This window comes from Engystomops pustulosus, unplaced genomic scaffold (genome assembly GCF_040894005.1).
Source record: "Engystomops pustulosus unplaced genomic scaffold, aEngPut4.maternal MAT_SCAFFOLD_283, whole genome shotgun sequence".
Taxonomy (NCBI): Eukaryota; Metazoa; Chordata; class Amphibia; order Anura; family Leptodactylidae; genus Engystomops; species Engystomops pustulosus.
The window spans coordinates 31,497-37,500 of NW_027285162.1; positions in this window are offsets into that span (position 1 = coordinate 31,497).

The window sequence follows — 6,004 nt, forward strand, 5'->3', positions numbered from 1 at the left end:
TTTGGAAGTAGTAGCTCCTACTTCCATGGGCATTATTCCTCCCCGGGACCTACTGCCAAGTGTGGCCGGGGAACAGTGACCCTTGGCCGGGTAGGCCAAGTGGCTTCTCCCGCTGACTTGCCCCTTTGGAAGTAGTAGCTCCTACTTCCATGGGCATTATTCCTCCCCGGGACCTACTGCCAAGTGTGGCCGGGGAACAGTGACCCTAAACCGGGTAGGCCAAGTGGCTTCTCCCGCTGACTTGCCCCTTTGGAAGTAGTAGCTCCTACTTCCATGGGCATTATTCCTCCCCGGGACCTACTGCCAAGTGTGGCCGGGGAACAGGGACCCTTGGCCGGGTAGACCAAGTGGCTTCTCCCGCTGACTTGCCCCTTTGGAAGTAGAGGCTCCTACTTCCATGGGCATTATTCCTCCCCGGGACCTACTGCCAAGTGTGGCCGGGGAACAGTGACCCTTGGCCGGATAGGCCAAGTGGCTTCTCCCGCTGACTTGCCCCTTTGGAAGTAGTAGCTCCTACTTCCATGGGCATTATTCCTCCCCGGGACCTACTGCCAAGTGTGGGCGGGGAACAGTGACCCTTGGCCGGATAGGCCAAGTGGCTTCTCCCGCTGACTTGCCCCTTTGGAAGTAGTAGCTCCTACTTCCATGGGCATTATTCCTCCCCGGGACCTACTGCCAAGTGTGGCCGGGGAACAGTGACCCTTGGCCGGATAGGCCAAGTGGCTTCTCCCGCTGACTTGCCCCTTTGGAAGTAGTAGCTCCTACTTCCATGGGCATTATTCCTCCCCGGGACCTACTGCCAAGTGTGGCCGGGGAACAGTGACCCTTGGCCGGATAGGCCAAGTGGCTTCTCCCGCTGACTTGCCCCTTTGGAAGTAGTACCTCCTACTTCCATGGGCATTATTCCTCCCCGGGACCTACTGCCAAGTGTGGCCGGGGAACAGTGACCCTTGGCCGGATAGGCCAAGTGGCTTCTCCCGCTGACTTGCCCCTTTGGAAGTAGTAGCTCTTACTTCCATGGGCATTATACCTCTCGGGGACTTAGAGCCAAGTGTCTTCACCCTTTGAAGGTAGTAGCTCCTACTTCCATGGGCATTATTCCTCCCCGGGACCTACTGCCAAGTGTGGCCGGGGAACAGTGACCCTTGGCCGGATAGGCCAAGTGGCTTCTCCCGCTGACTTGCCCCTTTGGAAGTAGTAGCTCCTACTTCCATGGGCATTATTCCTCCCCGGGACCTACTGCCAAGTGTGGCCGGGGAACAGTGACCCTTGGCCGGATAGGCCAAGTGGCTTCTCCCGCTGACTTGCCCCTTTGGAAGTAGTACCTCCTACTTCCATGGGCATTATTCCTCCCCGGGACCTACTGCCAAGTGTGGCCGGGGAACAGTGACCCTTGGCCGGATAGGCCAAGTGGCTTCTCCCGCTGACTTGCCCCTTTGGAAGTAGTAGCTCTTACTTCCATGGGCATTATACCTCTCGGGGACTTAGAGCCAAGTGTCTTCACCCTTTGAAGGTAGTAGCTCCTACTTCCATGGGCATTATTCCTCCCCGGGACCTACTGCCAAGTGTGGCCGGGGAACAGTGACCCTTGGCCGGATAGGCCAAGTGGCTTCTCCCGCTGACTTGCCCCTTTGGAAGTAGTAGCTCCTACTTCCATGGGCATTATTCCTCCCCGGGACCTACTGCCAAGTGTGGCCGGGGAACAGTGACCCTTGGCCGGATAGGCCAAGTGGCTTCTCCCGCTGACTTGCCCCTTTGGAAGTAGTAGCTCCTACTTCCATGGGCATTATTCCTCCCCGGGACCTACTGCCAAGTGTGGCCGGGGAACAGTGACCCTTGGCCGGATAGGCCAAGTGGCTTCTCCCGCTGACTTGCCCCTTTGGAAGTAGTAGCTCCTACTTCCATGGGCATTATTCCTCCCCGGGACCTACTGCCAAGTGTGGCCGGGGAACAGTGACCCTTGGCCGGGTAGGCCAAGTGGCTTCTCCCGCTGACTTGCCCCTTTGGAAGTAGTAGCTCCTACTTCCATGGGCATTATTCCTCCCCGGGACCTACTGCCAAGTGTGGCCGGGGAACAGTGACCCTAAACCGGGTAGGCCAAGTGGCTTCTCCCGCTGACTTGCCCCTTTGGAAGTAGTAGCTCCTACTTCCATGGGCATTATTCCTCCCCGGGACCTACTGCCAAGTGTGGCCGGGGAACAGGGACCCTTGGCCGGGTAGACCAAGTGGCTTCTCCCGCTGACTTGCCCCTTTGGAAGTAGAGGCTCCTACTTCCATGGGCATTATTCCTCCCCGGGACCTACTGCCAAGTGTGGCCGGGGAACAGTGACCCTTGGCCGGATAGGCCAAGTGGCTTCTCCCGCTGACTTGCCCCTTTGGAAGTAGTAGCTCCTACTTCCATGGGCATTATTCCTCCCCGGGACCTACTGCCAAGTGTGGCCGGGGAACAGTGACCCTTGGCCGGATAGGCCAAGTGGCTTCTCCCGCTGACTTGCCCCTTTGGAAGTAGTAGCTCCTACTTCCATGGGCATTATTCCTCCCCGGGACCTACTGCCAAGTGTGGCCGGGGAACAGTGACCCTTGGCCGGGTAGGCCAAGTGGCTTCTCCCGCTGACTTTCCCCTTTGGAAGTAGAGGCTCCTACTTCCATGGGCATTATTCCTCCCCGGGACCTACTGCCAAGTGTGGCCGGGGAACAGTGACCCTTGGCCGGATAGGCCAACTGGCTGCTCCCGCTGACTTGCCCCTTTGGAAGTAGAGGCTCCTACTTCCATGGGCATTATTCCTCCCCGGGACCTACTGCCAAGTGTGGCCGGGGAACAGTGACCCTTGGCCGGATAGGCCAACTGGCTGCTCCCGCTGACTTGCCCCTTTGGAAGTTGGAGCTCTTACTTCCATGGGCATTATACCTCTCGGGCACTTAGAGCCAAGTGTCTTCACCCTTTGGAGGTAGTAGCTCCTACTTCCATGGGCATTATTCCTCCCCGGGACCTACTGCCAAGTGTGGCCGGGGAACAGTGACTCTTGGCCGGATAGGCCAACTGGCTTCTCCCGCTGACTTGCCCCTTTGGAAGTAGGAGCTCTTACTTCCATGGGCATTATTCCTCCTCGGGACCTACTGCCAAGTGTGGCCGGGGAACAGTGACTCTTGGCCGGATAGGCCAACTGGCTTCTCCCGCTGACTTGCCCCTTTGGAAGTAGGAGCTCTTACTTCCATGGGCATTATTCCTCCCCGGGACCTACTGCCAAGTGTGGCCGGGGAACAGTGACCCTTGGCCGGATAGGCCAACTGGCTGCTCCCGCTGACTTGCCCCTTTGGAAGTAGAGGCTCCTACTTCCATGGGCATTATTCCTCCCCGGGACCTACTGCCAAGTGTGGCCGGGGAACAGTGACCCTTGGCCGGATAGGCCAACTGGCTGCTCCCGCTGACTTGCCCCTTTGGAAGTAGGAGCTCTTACTTCCATGGGCATTATACCTCTCGGGGTCTTAGAGCCAAGTGTCTTCACCCTTTGAAGGTAGTAGCTCCTACTTCCATGGGCATTATTCCTCCCCGGGACCTACTGCCAAATGTGGCCGGGGAACAGTGACTCTAGGCCGGATAGGCCAACTGGCTTCTCCCGCTGACTTGCCCCTTTGGAAGTAGTAGCTCCTACTTCCATGGGCATTATTCCTCCCCGGGACCTACTGCCAAGTGTGGCCGGGGAACAGTGACTCTTGGCCGGATAGGCCAACTGGCTTCTCCCGCTGACTTGCCCCTTTGGAAGTAGTAGCTCCTACTTCCATGGGCATTATTCCTCCCCGGGACCTACTGCCTAGTGTAGCCGGGGAACAGTGACTCTTGGCCGGATAGGCCAACTGGCTTCTCCCGCTGACTTGCCCCTTTGGAAGTAGGAGCTCTTACTTCCAAGGGCATTACACCTCTCGGGCACTTAGAGCCAAGTGTCTTCACCCTTTGGAGGTAGTAGCTCCTACTTCCATGGGCATTATTCCTCCCAGGGACCTACTGCCAAATGTGGCCGGGGAACAGTGACTCTAGGCCGGATAGGCCAACTGGCTTCTCCCGCTGACTTGCCCCTTTGGAAGTAGTAGCTCCTACTTCCATGGGCATTATTCCTCCCCGGGACCTACTGCCTAGTGTGGCCGGGGAACAGTGACTCTTGGCCGGATAGGCCAACTGGCTTCTCCCGCTGACTTGCCCCTTTGGAAGTAGTAGCTCCTACTTCCATGGGCATTATTCCTCCCCGGGACCTACTGCCTAGTGTAGCCGGGGAACAGTGACTCTTGGCCGGATAGGCCAACTGGCTTCTCCCGCTGACTTGCCCCTTTGGAAGTAGGAGCTCTTACTTCCAAGGGCATTACACCTCTCGGGCACTTAGAGCCAAGTGTCTTCACCCTTTGGAGGTAGTAGCTCCTACTTCCATGGGCATTATTCCTCCCAGGGACCTACTGCCAAATGTGGCCGGGGAACAGTGACTCTAGGCCGGATAGGCCAACTGGCTTCTCCCGCTGACTTGCCCCTTTGGAAGTAGTAGCTCCTACTTCCATGGGCATTATTCCTCCCCGGGACCTACTGCCTAGTGTGGCCGGGGAACAGTGACTCTTGGCCGGATAGGCCAACTGGCTTCTCCCGCTGACTTGCCCCTTTGGAAGTAGGAGCTCCTACTTCCATGGGCATTATTCCTCCCCGGGACTTGCCGCCAAGTCTGGCCGGGGGACAGTGACACTTGGCCGGGTAGGCGAAGTGGCTTCTCCCGCTGACTTGCCCCTTTGGAAGTAGGAGCTCCTACTTCCATGGGCATTATTCCTCCCCGGGACTTGCCGCCAAGTCTGGCCGGGGAACAGTGACATGCGGCCGGATACGGCCGAGCGGCTGCTCCCGCTGACGTCATCACTTTGGAAGTAGGAGCTCCTACTTCCATGGGCTTGTTCCTCCCCGGGACTTGCCGCCAAGTCTGGCCGGGGGACAGTGACATGTGGCCGGATAGGCCAACTGGCTGCTCCCGCTGAGCTCCTACTTCCATGGGCTTGCCCCTCCCCGGGACTTGCCGCCAAGTCTGGCCGGGGAACAGTGACATGCGGCCGGATACGGCCGAGCGGCTGCTCCCGCTGACGTCATCACTTTGGAAGTAGGAGCTCCTACTTCCATGGGCTTGTTCCTCCCCGGGACTTGCCGCCAAGTCTGGCCGGGGGACAGTGACATGTGGCCGCATAGGCCAACTGGCTGCTCCCGCTGAGCTCCTACTTCCATGGGCTTGCCCCTCCCCGGGACTTGCCGCCAAGTCTGGCCGGGGGACAGTGACATGCCGCCGGATACGGCCGAGCGGCTGCTCCCGCTGACGTCATCACTTTGGAAGTAGGAGCTCCTACTTCCATGGGCTTGTTCCTCCCCGGGACTTGCCGCCAAGTCTGGCCGGGGGACAGTGACATGTGGCCGCATAGGCCAACTGGCTGCTCCCGCTGAGCTCCTACTTCCATGGGCTTGTTCCTCCCCGGGACTTGCCGCCAAGTCTGGCCGGGGGACAGTGACATGCCGCCGGATACGGCCGAGCGGCTGCTCCCGCTGACGTCATCACTTTGGAAGTAGGAGCTCCTACTTCCATGGGCTTGTTCCTCCCCGGGACTTGCCGCCAAGTCTGGCCGGGGGACAGTGACATGTGGCCGGATAGGCCAACTGGCTGCTCCCGCTGAGCTCCTACTTCCATGGGCTTGCCCCTCCCCGGGACTTGCCGCCAAGTCTGGCCGGGGAACAGTGACATGCGGCCGGATACGGCCGAGCGGCTGCTCCCGCTGACGTCATCACTTTGGAAGTAGGAGCTCCTACTTCCATGGGCTTGTTCCTCCCCGGGACTTGCCGCCAAGTCTGGCCGGGGGACAGTGACATGTGGCCGGATAGGCCAACTGGCTGCTCCCGCTGAGCTCCTACTTCCATGGGCTTGCCCCTCCCCGGGACTTGCCGCCAAGTCTGGCCGGGGGACAGTGACATGCGGCCGGATACGGCCGAGCG